Source organism: Carettochelys insculpta, chromosome 21, assembly GCF_033958435.1.
Source record: "Carettochelys insculpta isolate YL-2023 chromosome 21, ASM3395843v1, whole genome shotgun sequence".
NCBI lineage: Eukaryota > Metazoa > Chordata > Testudines > Carettochelyidae > Carettochelys > Carettochelys insculpta.
The window spans coordinates 22,479,510-22,499,419 of NC_134157.1; the positions used below are offsets into that span (position 1 = coordinate 22,479,510).

At 45.7% G+C, this 19,910-nt stretch overlaps 1 protein-coding gene across 10 annotated transcripts in view; it reads right to left on the reverse strand.

Annotated features, from left to right (window-relative positions):
* Positions 1–19,910, reverse strand: part of DENND1A (DENN domain containing 1A) — a 406,341-nt gene that overhangs the window by 307,284 nt on the left and 79,147 nt on the right. The gene's annotated exons all lie outside the window — the stretch shown is intronic.

The window sequence follows — 19,910 nt, forward strand, 5'->3', positions numbered from 1 at the left end:
AGCAACCCTGGCAGGGGATCCAAGGAGGGCAGCTGAGGCTGCAGTGTTGATAAGAGCAAGCAAAGGTTCTTCAAGGCTTTCCCTTTACCCTCTTCGAGAAAGACAAAAAAGAAATAAAAAGACTCAAAGCCACTGTTAACTTTAGGTTGTTACCTAATGCAAAAATCTCACTAGCTGCAAATTACCAGATACGTGTGTTGCCAGAAAAAACAGTTCCCAAATTTGCTTTGACTTTTTACTTTTTAATCAGATACCTCATTTAGCCAACTACAGACACTGAGCTGACAAACCTCTATAAGAAACAGTTTTAAGTGGGACTGGATCAGAGCTCTTTCAAGGCTGACTAAAGTACATAGAGGGAGAAAGCATGCTCCTTTGCAAATATATAAATATATTTATCAACAATTTGAAAGAACTACTTACAGTAGCCATGGACATCTCTGCTGATTGGAACCAAAGTTTAAATGTTTCACACCAAGGCAAAAGGTTTGTCAGTATAAAAAATATGGTAATGCTACCTAATATGAAATTATGTTCTATTTATTACAGTTAGACTTGTTGAGGAAAAAATCTGGACTAATAATTTATACAACAGCCTATTTAAAACAGAATTCTTTTAAGGCCATCTGTTTTTCTAAGGAATATTTCCAAGACTGCCAAGTTGTATATTATCAGTGTGTTATTAATTATAAAAAAAAACAATAAAAATTTAGATATTGTTCAGTATCTAAAGTATCAAACCCAGAAAAAAAAATTTTACAGTGATCTGTATCCTGAACAGATTTTAACATTTGTGTGCAATTGTAATCATTTTCAATTGTTTGAAGCATAGTGTGTTGAATACATTGGTACCAGATGCTTGACTTTTTATAAAATGTTTCCACGAGTTTTGATCATTATGTCGGTAGTGAGGTTTTGTAAACAATCTTTACTGCTCAATTATTGTTATACTGCACTACAGCTAGGGCTTGAGGGGAAGAGAATCATTTTATGACATATACACCATATACTTTAATTTTTAAAGCTGGTCCCAGCCCTAGATCTCACTGGCAAAGTTTACCTTACTGATACATTAGGTGATGGGCTGTTCAATTGCTAACAGATGCAAAAATTTCCTGAAGGTAGATTAACTTTTACTCAAGTAATTAAAATACGTAGCAAGAATATTTTAACAACAAGTTAATAGTAACTTATTTTAAATTTTTTTTACTTTGTTAGAAGTCTGGGTAAATTTAATGCTTCACTGTGATGTTTATATTTTAAACCTTTGCAGGCAAGCACAAGTACAAATATAATTAATGTGAAATACAAAAATTAAATAAGCCATTATGTACAAAAAAAGAGAAAACTGAAGGTTCTAATATGTCCTCAGTTTTGAGGGGAAGTTGTCAAATCCACATACAGATTAATATAAAATATTTCTAAGGGTTCAGCACTTCCAATACCAGTGAATAACATTACTCAATGAAGGGTCCCTGTGGCACCTTATAGACTAACAGAAAAGTTTTGAGCATGAGCTTTCGTGAGCACAGACTCACTTCTTCAGATGCTGGTCTTAGAAATCATTGATTTGATTTTTGATCATTGATTTCCAAGACCAGCATCTGAAGAAGTGAGTCTGTGCTCACGAAAGCTCATGCTCAAAACTTTTCTGTTAGTCTATAAGGTGCCACAGGACCCTTCGTTGCTGTTAGAGATCCAGACTAACACGGCTACCCCTCCGATACATTACTCAATGAGATTACATACATGTACATGTTCTCAGTATGCTGTACATAACAAAACAACAGCTCCACATCTCACAGATCTGAGCACACTGTCTATTAGCCGGCTGCAGATAACAACCAGAATCAAGCAGAATACTATGACAAGCATTCTATTTTATATACTCATAAAAAGTAACTAACTCTTTTAAAAATAAACTTTCAGGAGCTTCTAGAAATATGTTGAGGGTGTGGGAAGCCTATTTTGGAATCCAGGGAGTTAGACACTTCATAAAATTGCATGCAGGGTTAATAGAGGACTAGTACTCTTACTTATATAACAGGTCTTAAATAAAACATGCCATCTTGTTGCTATGTGGAAAAAAATTCCATGTTGAGCATATTTAATTTTTTGCCTTGACCAGGTATACCTGGAGATGTATAGAAACCTTACAAACACATTTATGAAGATACATGGAGGGGGTGCTTCATGTTTCCTGACAAATGGATAACATCACCAAAAGATAAAATCGAAAATATTCACAGCAAATGGTTTACCAACTTGGTTTAAAATGAGGGACCAAAAGATACTGCCATGCACACAAAACACCATATTAAGCCCCCATGTCATAGAATCATAGAACACTAGGACTGGAAGGGACCTCGAGCGGCCATCGAGTCCAGCCCCCTGCCCCAATGGCAGGACCAAGTACTATCTAAACCATCCCCGATAGACATCTATCTAACCTGTTCTTAAACATCTCCAGTGATGGACATTCCACAACCTCCCTTGGCAATTTATTCCACTATTTGACCGCCCTGACAGTTAGGAACTTTTTCCTAATGTCCAACCTAAACCTCCCTTGCTGCAGTTTAAGCCCGTTGCCCCTTGCTCTATCTTCAGAGGCCAAGAAGAACAAGTTTTCTCCTTCCTCCTTATGACTCCCTTTTAGATACCTGAAAACCGCTATCATGTCTCCCCTCAATCTTCTCTTTTCCAAACTAAACAAGCCCAATTCTTTCAACCTTTTTTCATAGGTCACATTCTCTAGACCTTTAATCATTCTTGTCGCTCTTTTCTGGACCCTCTCTAGTTTCTACACGTCTTTTTTGAACTGCAGTGCCCAGAACTGAACACAATACTCCAGCTGAGGCCTAACCAGCACAGAGTAGAGCGGAAGAATGATTTCTCGTGCCTTGTTCACAACACACCTGTTAATGCATCCCAGAATCATGTTTGCTTTTTTTGCAACAGCATCACACTGTTGACTCATATTTAGCTTGTGGTCCACTATAATCCCTAGATCCCTTTCTGCTGTAGTCATTCCTAGACAGTCTCTCCCCATTCTGTGTGTGTGAAACTGATTGTTCCTTCCCAAGTGGAGCACTTTGCATTTGTCCTTATTAAACTTCATCCTGTTTACCTCAGACCATTTCTCCAATTTATCCAGATCATTTTGAATTTTGACCCTATCCTCCAAAGCAGTTGCAACCCCTCCCAATTTGGTATCATCTGCAAACTTAATAAGCACACTTTCTATGACAATATCTAAATCATTGATGAAGACATTGAACAGAACCGGTCCTAACACAGACCCCTGTGGAACCCCACTTGTTATATTTCTCCAGCAGGATTGAGAACCATTAAGAACTACTCTCTGGGTACGGTTATCCAGCCAGTTATGCACCCACCTTATAGTAGCCTCATCTAAATTGTATTTGCCTAGTTTTTTTATAAGAATATCATGAGAGACCGTATCAAACGCTTTACTAAAGTCTAGGTATACCACATCTACTGCTTCTCCCCTATCCACAAGGCTCGTTAGCCTAACAAAGGAAGCTATCAGATTAGTTTGACAAGATTTATTCTTTACAAACCCATGCTGGCTGTTTCCTGTTACCTTACCACCTTCCAAGTGCTTGCAGACGATTTCTTCAGTTACCTGCTCCATTATCTTTCCCGGTAATGAAGTTAAGCTGACTGGCCTGTACTCTCCTGGGTTAGTCTTACTCTCCTTTTTATAGATGGGCACTATATTTGCCCTTTCCAGTCTTCTGGAATCTCTGTCTCCCCTGATTTTCCAAAGATGATAGATAAAGGCTCAGATATCTCCTCTATCAGCTCCTTGAGTATTCTAGGGTGCATTTCATCAGGCCCTGGTGACTTGCAGACATCTAATTCCTGTGCAATGTCTATTCACACTTCCTTTAATGGCCACAGAGTAAAAGGTTTCTGCTCTTTAGTTAGCTCTATAAGGGTAGGTCTACACACCAAAGTTATTTTGAAATAACTATGCTAGTGTCTACACAACACAACTTCTATTTTGAAATAAATTTGGAATAGCAGTTGACTTATTTCAAAATTTATAACCCTCATTTCATGAGGAATAGTGCCTATTTTGAAATAGGTGCTGTTAAGATAAGGAATAGATCCAATTTCTAAATAAGTCATCCTGCATCTAATGGTTGTTTTTCAAAACAGGCTCTGTGTGTGTAGGTGATGTATTTCAAAATAAGGGTTCTTCCAGAAAGCGGGTGGGGAGGGTGTTTCCTTCCAAAGGAACCCTGTCTGTCTACACAGCAGCTTTGGCTTCCAGAAAAGGCTATTTTAATATTTAAATCTGCACCTCATTTGAATGTTCCCCTTAGCTCATTAGCATGCCCCTTCCAGAAGGGTGGGCCAGTGCAGACGCAGCCTAAGAAATCCCAACCCACCATTTTCACTAAAAATTACTAGCCCACCTAAGAGTCCAGTAATATTTATCAAAATTTATATATTTTATATATATATATATATATATATATATATATATATATATATATATATATATATTTTTTTTCCTTTCTTGTTAGAGGAGATGGAAAGGCCACAACTCAACACATACCCATTGTTAAAGATATTTCATATTCCACATGTATACCTTGGGAAGCAATTCTGCATCAAAAACCGTACTTCCAAAAAACAATCATCTTGCATGTCAACAAATGTGTTTCTCTTACAGGCCAAGATCTGCCAGCAACTTTCACCTAAGGCACTTATCATGAAGCAATTAAGATTTTAATGTTTTATGCTAGTGCTCTGATATCTTAGGAGTTTTACTTCCACATGGAAAAGTCATCCTCATTAAACTGCAAGGCTGCAACTACACTAGCAAGTTCTTCTGCATTATTTTTTTTTAAAGACTAGGGTCTTTCGAAATATCCAGCAGAGCATCTACACACAAAAAGCGTTCTTTGAAAATTAAATCAAAAGAACACAATGTTCCTTTCAAAAGCACTCTTGCACTCCTATTTCAGGAAGAGCCCCTTCTTTCAAAAGTTTGGGGTTTTTTTTGGAAAGATCAGTCCCCATGGCTCCTGATTTTTCAGTCCCAGGCCCATTCTTTTGAAACAGCAAGGCCTGTGTGGATGCTCTCTTTAGAAAGAGCAGATAACTCTTTTGAGCCACTTTCTTGTGTGTGGACACATTATTTCAAAAGAAGTTCTTTTGGAAGAGATCTTCTGGAACGACTTCTTCCGAAAGACTGCTGTAGTGTAGACATAATCCAACTGTAGAAATGTCATTTCAAAAATAACTAAAGAAAACCAAAGAACAATCAATTCTCAAAAAAGCCAAGAGATTTTTTTTTTAAAAGTATCTTATCTTTGTCTGTGGAACAGTATGGCTATGGCTACATTAGCAAGGTTTTTCGACAAACCAGAGTTCTGTCAACAAAACTTGCTGTGAATCCACACACAAAATGCATTTTGATGACAGCCTGTTGACAAAACTTCGCACTTCCACTGACAACATTCTGCCTCTCTCAGATGAGCAAGAGTACCCTTGTTGACAGATTCTGTGGACGCTCTGATGGGGATCTCTTTGGCTGTCTACAATAGAAAATAACTTCAAAGTTGCTTACTTCAAATATAATGTCAAAGTAAGCAACTTCGAAGTGGGACATTACACACAAAAATGCATCCTCCCTTACTTCAAAGTAGGCTTCCCCCTACTTCGAAGTTAAGCGTCCACACATAAGTAGCCCCTACTTCGAAGTAAGGGGCCAGGAAACAATGCAGGCATGGGGTCGCACGGCTGACAAGTCCTTCCAGGCTCACAGACAGCTGATTCCTTAAAGGGCCCCTCCCAACACCCACACTGTGCACATGCTCAAGGCTGCCAGTCTGCGGACAGCAGCAGAGCACATGTGGGGAGAACAGCTGGAGACCATGCCAGCTCACATCTTCTCTGAGGATGATGCCCTCTCCACCCTGGTCAGCCTGCTGGCCATGTTGGTCACTCTGCTATGCCAGCAGTGCAGCCAGGTCGCCTGCATGGGACCCAGACTCCAGGCCCTGGCCACGACCCTGTTGCCCCTCCCTCATTCTCCCTACCGAGCCGGCGCCAGTGGGCCTACGCCACCAGCACCAAATGATGGGACCAGCTGGTGCTGGAGGACTGGGACAACAAGCAGTGGCTGAGAAACTTTCACATGACCTGCCAGACATTCGAGGACCTCTGCCACTGGCTCACGCCAGTCCTCCAGCACCGGGACACTCGGATGCGGCCAGTGCTCCCAGTGCTAAAGAGGGTGGCCATCGCACTATGGCAACTGGCCACCAATTTGGAGATGGCAAGGCCACCGTCAGAGAACTGCTGATTGAGGTACATCCAAGCCCCACCATGGACCCACCCTGTGGAGGAGGCAACTGGGAAAAGGGAAGGGGGCTCCTGGGGAAGGCAGGGGGCCTCCCAGTCAGGCGTTCATGGACGTTTCTTCCTCCCCACCAGCAGGTCGTTGGAGACATCAACACCGTGCTCCTCCGACACATTGTGACCGCGGGGACCTGGATGCTGCCCTTGCTGGGTTCGCAGACCTGGACTTCCCCAGCTGTTTCAGAGCCCTGGACAGGACACATGTAGCGATCCAGGCTCTGGACCACAGTGTGGACACCTACATCAACAGGAAGAGGTACCACTCAGTGGTACTCCAGGCCTTGGTGGACACGAGGGGCCATTTCCTGGATATGTGTGCAGGGGTGAATGTGCAGGGCCCATGACGCCCAGGTGTTCCAGAATTCATGGCTAAAACGCGGGATACAGGAGGGCACATATGTCCCCTGCAAAGGAGCTCCCACCTGGGGACATCATGATGCCCCCCTGCATTGTGGCCAATGCCGCATACCCACTGCACCCATGGCTCATGCGGCTTTAATACCAGATATACCATGCCAGTCCAGGACACCTTTAATGGTCAGCTCAACCACACCAGGGGCACTGTAAGAGCAGGCATTCAGGAGGCTGAAGGGGTGGTTTCACAGCCTCCCGAATGTCCCCTTGGCCATTGCTGCCTGCTGTGCCCTGCACAACCTTGTGGAGGGCCACCAGGAGCCTGTTATCCTTGATCCAGCTGGTGCTGTGGATCAGGGGGCCAGCTATGAGCGGCCGCCTACTGCCCCGTGCTGTGAGGCGCAGAGAGATGGAGTCAGGGTCCGGGAAGCCCTGTGCCAGGCCTTCACGGAGGGCCTGTCCTGACCACACTCCATACTACACACCACCCAACACCCACATGCTCCCCTCCTCACCACTCTCCCATCAAGCACCAGGGACATGCAGTTAGGGTGGGAACAACAAACTTTACTATGGGGAGTAAAGTATTTCACAAAACACAGCGGAACATGGTAACCTATTTGGCGTGCACAGCGGGAACAGTCGGCAGTGGGGGCCTAGGTGGTGGGACTGAACTGGGAGGGGAGCTGGGATGGGAGGACCAAACAGAGGGGCCCTAGGTGGGAGGTCTGAACTGGGACGGGGGCTGGGAGGGGAGTAGGGTCAGTTGCCTAGAGGCATGGGGGAACCAGGAACCACAGCAGCCATGGGTCCAGGGGCCCCTGGGGGCTGTGACAGGACTGGGACCACACGGAGGTAGGGCTGGGGAGGGGATGCCATGGGTTCTGCCTCCACAAGGTGTGCAAGGGGGGGCCACTGTGGCTGGGCCAGGTGCACCTGCCTCAGCCAGCAGTCACCGAGCCAGCTTGAGGCACTCAGCTGGTGCCGGGTCCGCCACACAGTGGGCAGCTGTGGGAAGGGCAGCTGCGGGCCGGGCTAGTGAGGGGGTGGGAGGCTGGGCGAGGCAGGCAGCCAAGGCATGGGCCATGGTGTCCATGCTGCCGGCCAGCCTCACCCACACTTCCTGCTCCGTCGCCAGCCAAACCCAGAGCACCTCTACACAACTGTCCGGTTGGCAGCCGCCTGCTCATCCCTCCAGTGTCATCTCCGGGAGACCCAGCTGCAGCCGTGCAGGAATGCAGACTGGAGGGATGGGGCAGCCTCCGAGGCCCGTGACTGCAGCCCACGCCGATGTGCTATGGCAGATGACCAGCGAGGGACCTGTGGAGACAGAAGAGGACGGGGGATGACCCGCGAGTGCTGGCTCCCAGCCCCAGGAGAGCCAGGGCCTCCGCTCCTTTGCCCCCAGCCCAACTCTCCTGCTGCCCAATGGCCCATGAGCCCCATGGGATCCTGAATGCCCAAGAGGTTCCCGCTTACAAGGGTCAGCCTATACTCCCTCCCCCTCCCCCATCCCCAGGCGGGTGGGCTGTGGGGCTGTTCCGGGCGGCCCTCATCCCCAGCCCTTGAGATGTCCTGCTCACCCTGTATGTACCAGCTGTGACCCCCAGGGTCTCAGGTGAGGTGAGGCTTGACAATGACCAGCTCGGTGTCCTGGAGGGGAGAGCAATGATGAGGGTCCCGTCGCTGGAGCCCTTGTCATTGCCCTCGCCCTCAGTGGGCCAGTCCACACGCAGGGGACTCGTGGTGCCACAGGGGCCCACCTCCTCACCACTGTCCGTGGTGGGGGGGACCAGTGGTGTCAACGAGGTGCTCCGCAGTGGCTGCCTCCCTTGGCCCCAGGAGCCTCTGCAGCTCTCTATAGTGGGGGCAGTGCACAGGCTCTGACCCCGACTGACAGGCAACATCACGGGCCTTTTTGTAGATCTGATGGAGTTCCTTGACCTTGATGCAGACGCTGCTGCAGTTAGGGTGGCCTCGGACAGCAAGACCAATGGCCAGCTGGTCAAAAGCCTCAGCATTGCACTGGCAGCTATCAGTTTCCCAGAGGACCTCCTCCTCCACCCCAGAGAGCGAGGAGGTCCTTCAGCTTGTCCTCTGTCCATGAGGGACCCCCCTGGCATGGCCCTTGCCCAGGCCCTGTGAGCCCTCGGACCCCTGGTCCGGGGCCCCCGGGGGGCAGGGGGAGTCATGGCATGCTGCCATGGTGGCCAGGGGCTGTGGAGGCTGGTAGGTGCTTTGCGCAGCCCCTGCTTGTGGCACAGTGTCAGCTTCCTGCGTGGGGTTGCCAGGGAGCTGCTTCCTTTAAGGCAGCAGTCAGAGACCATAGAGCCCTGCCTGGGCTGGCCAGACTGTCTCCATTCTCCAGGGGAGGCCACCTCCTTGGAGGACTCCCTACTGCAAAGTAAGGAATGCAGAGTGTCTACACACACTGACCTGTGAAGTTAAACTTTGAAGTAAGGCACTACTCCATTCTTGGGAATGGAGCAGAGATTTCGAAGTTAGCCCTCCTTACTCCGAAGTGTATGTAGGTGCTCTGCAGGCTACTTGGAAGTAGCCCCTTCCTTCAAAGTTAACTTCGAAGTAAGTTTGTGGTGTAGATGCAGCCTTTGTAGAATAATTTTTTTTCTGGGTCTGATACTTTAGATACTGAAAAATATCTAATTTGTATTGATTATTTTTTATAATTAATAACACACTGATAATATACCAAGCTTCCAGGACACTGGGCAGTCCTGTCTGCTGTTCTTCCAGTGGTCTGTTTTTTTGAGAGACCAGCCAGGCAGTCCAGCCACTCTGTTAACAGAGCAGATTGCTCTTTTGATCTGCTTTAGCATATGGACACTCTCTGTCGACAGACATTTTGTCGGAAAATCTCTAACAGAAATGTCTGTTGACAGAAGCTTCTAGTGTAGCCTATAAGCTTTACCTATATTTTATCTTGACATCTGACTTTTAACAAAAACCTATATACGTCCCTCCTTGTCAACAACCCTGTTTTCCATCTCAGAAGTTAGCAAGGGTATAAGTGGAGGCATCTCTGCAGAAAAGGAGAAAACATTTTATGGGATTCCACATCCAGAAATAGTCTCAGGCCATGCAAAGTAAAAGTGATGGTAAACCACAGACAGTGTTTATTACCTACAAATGAAATAGTCTTTCTTCTCTAAAATGCAGATTCTTAAACAGCTCTCTGTTCCACCTATTCCCTTCTAACTAAACATAGCTTTGTGCCTTCTTGACACTCTGAGCCAACCCACACAGGTGAAATGGGTGTGTGTGGGGGTGTGTGTTTGTTTTTATTTTTATATATATATATATATATATATATATATATATATATAAAAATAAAAACAAACACACACCCTTTATATATATATATATAGTGGTTGGGTTTTGTTTGTTTTGAGAAGATAATCAGCTCTTACATGCAAGTGTACTGCCTGCTGGCCAATAAAACTGCTTAAGGGAACTATAGGCTACATCTACACTTAGGAAAAACTTCGAAATGGCCATGCTAATGGCCAAATCTGAGCACACTAATGAGACGCTCAAATCAATACTCAGCACTTCATTAGTATGCTGCCGGCCGCAGCACTTCAAAAGTGCCACGTTTTGCTCGTGCGCAGCTCATCTACATGGGGGTCCTTTTGGAAAGGACCCTGCAGACTTAGATATCCCCTTATACCTATCAGGTGATAAATAAGGGGATTTCAACGTTTGCAGGGTCCTTTCAAAAAGAAACCCATGTAGACGAGCCATGCACGAGCAAAACACAGCATTTTCGAACTGCCGCAGCCAGCAGCATGCTAATGAAGCACTGAATATTCATTCCAGCACCTCATTAGTATTCTCTGATTTGGCCATTAGCATGGCCATTTTGAAGTTTTTCCTAAGTGTAGACATGGTCATAATGTAACTTAACCAAAACAGATTATAAATGTTTAACAGTGCATCTCTATAAAAGAGAAATGCCATAAAATAGGGCCATATCTACACCGTAAACTTCTGCCAGCATGACTATGTCAATCAGAGTTCTGAAGACAGTGTTGTCTCTGGTCAAAACAGCTTTGCCAGCCAAAGCCCCAAGTGCAGCCACAAGTTATATCAGCAAAAGTGTAGTTATTTCCACATGGCTTACTTTATCTTGGATGGCTGGAGAAAGTGCAGTTGTTTTGAAATAAGTGTCATCCACGAGAGGAAGTCTGCAGGTAAAATACACCCATATACCTATGCTAACAAAGCACTCCCAATGTACATGTGACTCAGATACACAGGAAAAGTGTTTACCTATGGAAATCAACAGTACTGGGATTTTAGATGACAGTTTTATGAATCACTTGAAATGGAAAATCTCCCATAACTAATTTAACATGATTAAATGTGTTATCAGAACCTCAAAGCAAGTGTATCTTTTATATTCACTATCCAATTATAAAATTTATGACTCAATACTTAAATTATCAAACTACTCTAGTTCACTCTCTAATCTGTTTTCCTGAATTTGTTTCTGAAACCAAGAGCTACTTATGGACAAATTCAAAATATTATGACTACAGCTACACTCCAGAGATCTGTCGAAAGACATTACTGTCGGAAGAGACCTTCCAACAAAACCTGTATCGACAGATCACATCCACACACAAGAGGACAGAAAAAGCAATCCACTTTGTCAATAGAAAGCGGACACAGAGCCAGGCTGCTTTCTCAATAGAACAGACCTCAGAACTACATCAGACAGGGTCACACAGCCAACAAGCCCTTCTGGGAGACCCAGGCAGGAGCTTCCTTAAAGAGACTCCCCCACTCACCTTCCCTGCTCCTGCTGAGGCTTGCCTACTTCCATGAAGGACAGCATAGCTAGTGCAGGACTCACACACTTTCTGGGAGAGTTTGACGTTTCCAGTTAGCTACGGTGCCAGTGCAGCCCCCAGGCTTCCGCTAGACTCACTCCCAGTTGCTCCAGCCGCTGATCACCCTGATCACAACTATCTTCCACCTCTTCTGGTGGAGGACATATGCCAACAGGATCAAGGAGCATGCCCACAGTGCCCAAGGGCCCCTTACCCACACCTGCCCCCCCACCCGAGTGATCAGGAGGGTCTGGAGATATACCACCAATTCCGACTTGTGGGACTGCATCATCATGGGCAGTTGGACAACCAAGAAGAAGGACACCTTCCTGGAGCTCTGCACCTAGCTAGCCCCTGCCCTCCAGAGGGAGGACACCCAGATGGAGCCCACCATCCCCCTGGAGAAGCAGGTCACCATTGCCCTACAGAAGCTTATCACCCCGGACAGCTACTGATCCATTGGGCACCAGTTCAGTGTGGCAAGATCCACCATCAGGGCCATCCTCATGAAGGTAAGGCACTCTTCGGCTGTAGACCCTGTACGGGAGGGTTCCACCCAAGGGGAACCCTCAGGGAGCAGTGGGGTGGGTAGGGTTGCACGGGGGAGATAGCCAGAGGGTACAAGGGAGCATGCTGGGGTCAAAGGACTGCCTCCCTCAGCCCTTCATGTGTGTATTTGGTCTCAGCCCTGTGCAGACAGTGATAGCCATCAACATCATCCTGCTTTGAAGGGCCATCCACATCGCAGACCTGGATGTAGTCATGGCCAGCTTCACCTCCCTGGGGTTCCCCAGCTGTTTCAGTGCAATTGATGGGACTCACATCCCAATCCACGGCCCAGTATATAAACCGCCAGCGGTTCTACTCCATTGTGCTGCAGGCCCTGGCTGACCACCTGGGATGGTTCCTCGATGTTTATATAGGGTGGTCGGGTTGGGCACACAATGCCCACATGTTCCACAATTCCAGCCTGTGCCAGAGGATGAAGGTGGGCACCTACATCTCCCGCTGGGAGCTTGCCATTGGGGACGTGCAGATGCCACCCTACATTGTGAGGGACACGACCTACCCACCTCACACCCTGGCTCATGAGGCCCTACACTGGCCACTTAAACCCCACCAAGGACCTCTTCAACACCCACCTCAACGGGGCATGGAACCAGGCAGAGTGTGCCTTTGGCAATCTAAAAGTGTGGTTCAAGTGCCTCCTGAGCCAACTGAATGTGGGGGAGCACAATGTCCCCCAAGTCATAACTGCCTGTTGTGCCCTCCACAACATTGTGGAAGGCAGGAGGCAGCCTTCCTTCTGGGGCAGGGGGCTGATGCCAACAATGGCTACGAGCAGCCAGGCATGGCTCCCATCTGCCAAGCCCACAGGGATTGGCTGCAGATCCAGGAGGCCCTACAGGAGATCTTCTCCTGCAGCCCCAAATGACCCTGCCCAGGGCACCTCCTGCAGGGGCCTTGGGCCTGCAGCCCCCCATGACCACTCCCTTAGCTAACTCATCCCTCCTAGACCCTTGCCAAAAAAGAGGGACACGGGGGTGGTGAACAAATAAAATCTGTACTTTTGAAAATAGAAAAATGTGTGCAAAACAACTTTTGGTAACAAAAACTATATACAAAGTGTAACTTGTAATGTATATAACATTGTGGGTAGGGGCTGAGGGAACCTCAGTCTAGGGAGGGGGTGGCGACTGCAACCCCATGGGGGAGCAAGACCCCAAGCAGTATCAGCTGCAGAATCCCCTCCTGCTGCGGGTTCAGGGTCCCTGTCAAGGCTGGGAGCATGGGGAGGTATGGGGGTAGAGGGAGGTTAGCAGGGTCAGGCTTGGCAGGGGGAGCAGTGGGACCTGGAAGGCATGGAGGGCCTAGGGAGCAGAGGGGATGGCTGCCGCCAGCAACCACTGCACCAGGTCCAGGACTGCTGTGGGTTATGTCCAGCAGTTGCAGGATGACAGGGGGAGGCAGGGGCAGCAGGCGCACGTGTCTGGGCCAACTGGTCCCACCAGACGTCAAAGGCGGATCTAGGCTGGACATCACTTGGTTCCAGGCCCACGTCTGCCACTGCCAGTCTTCCCACAGCCACACCTCCACGAAGTATATTTGCCTACAGGGTATCATCTTTGGCCCAGTAACAGCCACTCCGGCCCTGGGCCCAACCTGGCTGTGTTGGGATGTCGGCCCTCTTGTATGCTGCTCTTGGGCTGGCTGCCTCCAGATTCAGGATGGGGTTGGCTGGCCCTGGTGGCACAGTGAGGCTGGACCAGCCCTCGGATGGTGCAGCTGTAAAAAGAGAGGGAGAGACAGTGAGTCCTTCCAGCAACAGAGAACCCCAAGATCCCACCCCCACCCACTGCAAGCAGCACCCCCACCCACCACCCAGGCTCTGGGATCAGGATGTCCCTGGAGCACATACCTGTGCCCCCTACATGGTGGGCCCTGCCACACGGGAACCCCACAGTCCCTTGGGGACTGGGCTGACCGCTAACCCACCCCACTTCCCCACACAATGTGCTAGCAGCCCGGGGGTTATGTCCAGCCACAGAGAGGTCCCTGCATGGCTGGTGGGCAAGCTGGGTGCAGCTTGGCCCTTCCTGACCACCCCCCCACACACACACGCATGCAGCCCATGGCGCTATCCACAGGGGCAGGTGCTATCACCTGTGGATGTGCCTGCATACCAAGGGCACTCTCCTTGGTGGTGTGCATGGGGTCAGGCTGTCGCCCTTGTGGCTGGTTTGCTCCCAGCAGTGGCAGGGGTGGGTCTGGCCACCCTCAGGGCCCCAGGGCTTGTGTGGCCTCCCGTGGGGCTTTCGGCAGGCCGGCACTCATGCTGGTGGCTGCTTACTGCGTCTCAATGGGTCACACTGCTGTGCACATAGTTGCACATGCTGGTCCTGCAGTATGGGACCCTGCTCAAGATGGCCTGGCGAGGCTCATGGCACGCTCCTTGTGACCCATGGGGTACTCACCAGATGATCCCTCAAAGACGTCCCAAGACATCCGTCTCATCACCTCACTGGAGGGGCCCCAAGTCTAGGGGAAACGATGAAGGCTACCTGGCTGGACTCAGGGTCAGACTTGGGCTCAGGTTGTGTGCCTGGCAGTGTCCCTGGCTGATCAGGCTCTGGTAGCAGTAGGGGGGGCCTCCTCCACCATGCCCATGGCTGCTGTGCTGGGGACACCATTCTTGTAGGTAGGGGCAGGAGGCCATCCCTGACTTGCAACAGGTGTCCCATGCCCAGACATACCCCTGGCAGAGTTCTTTGACTTTTGCCTGCCTCTCCTCCAATGTGCAGTCAGGGTATCCATGCTCCACCAGGGCTGCAGCAAGGCAGGTGTACCCTGGGGCAGCGCGTCTCTTTGCCATGGAGTCCAGCAAGATGGTCCCCTTGGCCCAGAGGCCCAGGAGGTCCTGGAGTTCTGGCCTGGACCAGGAGAAGGCCTACTTCTTTGAGCCCAATGAAGGGTCCTGACACCCCTCAGGCAAGTCCTGTGAGGGGTCAGGGGCGAAGGAGAGTTTCTGCTGGCCTTGGCCATGGTTCTTGAGTTCCAGGTAGACAAATGCAGTAACAACTAATTTAAATGCAATAAAGGGTACAGGAATCTGGCCAGTGACATAGACGATCCTTCGGTTGACAAAAGGCACCCCCAGAGCATCCACACTTTTTGTTGTTGTTGTTGACAGAATCTACTGGGAGGGAGGCAAAAGCCTGTCAAGTGAAGTGCTGAGTTCTGTTGACATACTGTCAACAGAACACATTTTTAGTATGGATGTTCTCTAGTGTAGGTGTAGTCTATATGTATAATTGAAAATTTAAAGTTGATTTGATTACTTTTGACATAATCTTCAGAAATGCTGGATGTACAAAAATACTTAGGGTTATTAGGGATTTAATCTTTAGCAATAATAAAGAATTAGTAAAAAGTAAGTAAGTGTAATCAACACACAACCAGCAGGTTACCTTTGATTTAAACTATCCACCATACTATATTGATACATATACTCTGTGGGAAATATTCAAAGACTGATGCAGGTTGTACTGTGAATTCGGTAAGCTAAGTAATAAAACAAACTATGTGAAATAAAGCAAGTAAAACAATGGGAGTGAAAAGTAATTAACAAAATACATAATTTAAGCAGTGTCAACAAATAATCTGTGATTGATTTTTCTAAAATATCTTAAAAGCAGAATATTGAAGTACACTCAAATCTTCCGTTAAATATTCTGTTCTCCATTTTTGTTAATTATAATTTTTCATCTCCTATTCAAATACTTTTGTTTTTTATTTTCCATACTTAGGATAAAAAGTTTAGCTAGCTCTTTATAGTTATAGAAGGTAAATGCAGAGAACTATTCATTACCAGGCTTGCTGCACCATTTAAGAACTCAAAGTGGTTAGGAGTGCAAAGGGACTTCAGTACCCTAGACATTCTGGAAAGGGCTCAGTGTCACACCTTAACAGGCTGATTATTAGAGAGACATGGCAAGCCAATACAGCAACAATACCACTGCACCAAACAGGCTGGGGCAGGCATGGTTGTTTGGCAGAGAGCCAAAAGAGAGCTAGCTAATGCACATCAAGGTTTGGCGACCTAGAGATGTCATATAAACTACAATATTCTATTTCATTGGCAGGAGCGGCAATCTATGAGAAGTTATACTGTCACCATATAGCCCTTCCCAGTTTGAGAAGGAATCTACCACTCAATCCATTTCCTATACATTCAGGTTGTTTGGGAGTAGGGGGTGCAAATTTCACCTACAGTGCATAAAAACTCTATTCACACATTAAAATATTACTGTATTTTGGATCACAAAAGTAAGTTAAATTCTACATGCTCTTCTACAACTGAGCTTGAGATGTTTATAAACAAAAACAAGTTCTGATAACCTAAAGAAAACCTCATACAGCCGTTCAGTTGCTTGTAACTGAACAAATTTCACTTGTTCTCATGTAAATATACGTTATTTTATACAGTTTACTACAACTTTTATGATTCATACAGCTGATGAGGAGACTGATCCTGCTACACACTGTCAGCCCATCAGTTTTAATGGGAACCAAGGACACTTAATACCTCTCGGAAGATGCTAAGCACCTTGCAGGCTCAGGCCCAAGATCACCAAGAAGCTTGTTAATAAAGACGCTGAAATATAAAAACTCTGTATACAATCTGCTTTGCAGAACACGCTTCTTAACAGCACCAGTCTCGTACATATACAAACCTTGCAACCTGCAGATAAGCTAACTACCTTTATATTTTCTGTCTGGAAGCAATTCACTTGTGTGTCTGTATAAGTACCCTATGTATTACGTTGCATCAGCTCTATTGCTCTGAGCTTTAAATGGTCCGGGAACATTTTATTTACCATTCTATATTTTTATTTGAAAAGCAAATCGCACTGGAAAAAAGGTACACTGTACTATATTTCTATTTTAATTAATTTAATTTTTAAACTAGATTTCTGTGACCATCTGCAAGAAACTTCATCATAGTGCAGACACTAAAAGATTGCATTATATGTGAACATACGGTGTTGTCGTCACCAGAGAGCCACTTACAGATAAAGAAAGCAACACATACATGCTAATCAGTACATGGACCACTAGGTCAGACAATTTATGAGCATTGCCCATCAACATTTATTTCATTTGTATAAAGAAATCCCTGTGCATCTCAATAAAATGAAGTCTGAGAACACAGAACTCGAGAACTAATACAGCCTAACTCAGATATAATGACCCTACGGAAATGCCACTTCATAACACTTAGGCTGGATCTACACTTGCCCCCAACTTCCAAGGGGGCATGTTAATCAGGGCAACAGGAGATTACTAATGAAGTGCTGCAATGAATATGCAGCACTTCATTAGGTTAATTCTCCCACATGGCAACTTCTAAGTGTCAAACTTCAAAGTGCTGGCATAACTGTAGCCATGGGCACTTCGAAGTGCCCATGCTACTTCGAAGTTGCCATGGGGCAGAATTAGCCTAATGAAGTGCTGGGTATTCACCGCAGCATTTCCTTAGGAATCTCCTGTTGCCCTGGATTAACGTGCCCCCTTCGAAGTTGGTGGCATGTGTAGAAAAGCCCTTACTGTCTCTTTTATTCTGTGTTATTACTAATCCTTCTTTCACAAACTGGTACTTGATTTCCAGAGAGGTAAATATACATAATTCTGAAGGAATCTATTTAACACACTATGGACCTACTGTACCACAATGCTAATCAACTATTGCATTTTTTTAAAATTTATATCTTGGATGCTAAACACACAAGTATATAAAATCAGAGTAACCCTTTCTGGATCCTATGTATCTGAACTCACAACACGCAGAATTAAAGGCCTCTTGACACAATATTATTAAAACGAATTCCTGCAAAGCAAACTGAAACATTACCCAGCATTCAAACCCTTTCTATAAGATCAAAATAGGTTCAAGATTTCTACTGACACTTGCAAGGCCCAATCCACCATGGAGCCAGTGCCTATAACAGCACATAGGAAACCAGGTACATCTAGGGTAGGCAGTAAGTGGCCCAGGAGCCATATGCAGTTCACTGGGTTTAGTTCCTTCCAGACCACCAAACATTTTATTTACCTGAGCTTCTGCAGGTATGGGTGCTTGCAGCTCCTGCTGTCCATAGTTCATCATTCCCAGCTAAAAGAAACTGTGGGAAGCGATGATCCAGCAGCTAAATCAATTACATATGACCAAATATATGAAATACTGGGACACTTACCTCTATGCATATACTGTTGGGGTAATATGAAAATTTAGAACACAGCTTACTGAGAATTTGTCCTGGGAAATTACCAAGAAACAAAATTGACTTTGGTTTTTCCCCACTATGATTCCAGATAAGAAGGTAAAGTCTTCCCAGTTCAATATATGGTAATCACACCTACTCAGTGCTTCCAAATGAATATCATTTCACTCACGAATTTTAACATTTCTCAGTTTAACTCTGCCCAGGCAGGGCCCAATGCAAACTAAAAATATTCCTGCAGTTAGGGCAGGTGGAAAAAAATTTACTGGCAGAGGCATGGGAGAGCAGAGAAAGCCTTTTACCTAGCCTACAACACAGCTAAGGCAAATCACAGGGTCTGAAGACATTCAGTGTGCCAGCCACCAACAAATTTACTTGTACCAAATGATTGGGCTTGTGCCAAAGAAGGGAACTTAAAAGAGCATGGCAAAAAACACATCCTCAGAGAGACAACTAAACAACTAAGCTTCAGTTGGCCTGGAATTCTATGAACATTCACGAACACAAACGTTTTCCACAGATCTCAATGAAATAGAGTGGTAGGATAATGCAAAAACTATATTTTTTAAAATGGATCAAATTCAGATCAGTAGCAAACTAACAAACGTTTTACTTATGAACAACAGCTTAAAGTTCACAGAATAGTCAGAAAGATTAAAAGTCTGCAGAAAGTGGTCAATATCACAATTCTAAAGTAGAGCTGAATAACAACACAAGCTTCAAAACTTTCCTTTTTTCTGTATCTCTTCTACAGGCTGAAACCACATTTCACACCTGTAAGATACCATGGACTTTAACTAATAGAAAGTACAGTTAGAGTTTCGCCAGTATTTAATGGAGAGAGACAATACATTTATTTATTTTACATAGGCTCCAAAAGATGAGCTCTTCCTTAAGCTTCAAGTTAAACTATGATACATAAAGTTTAAAAATGAAAAAATGTCTCAACATTTACGGCAATTTTTAAAGCATTTTTTTTCAGGTTGTTTACAACTGTAAAGAAGTAATGATGAGGCTATGAAGCAAATTAATTGCCTGGGTTATAAACTAGCTAAAAAGTTTCAGGTAATTTAAGATTCAATCTACTTATCCCTAACAATGCTGAAATAAAGATAATATCTGAAAGCTTCTCAGGAATATACCTGCAGTTAAATATTAATAATCAGTAAGGTTAAAAGCTGTGCTAAAAGTTGTTAGGGAGTAACACACTTCTGAATGGACTAACAGAAAAGTTTTGCTGTTACAGATCCAGACTAACGCGGCTACCCCTCCGATACTTCTGAATGGGAAAGCACACAAATGATACTATCCCAAACTGCGTATCTATTTACCGATAGAAAAGTTAGACTTTAAACTAAAAATTTTGAATTGAGTAAAATGAAACTAAGGTTGTTTTATTCTCTAGAATTCATATTTGACATTGATTTTTTTCTGCTACACTGTAAAATTTGAATTGCCTGGTAAATTCAGATAAGATGATTATTTCCAGAAAATTACAAAAATGCAAAATACAAAATCCAAC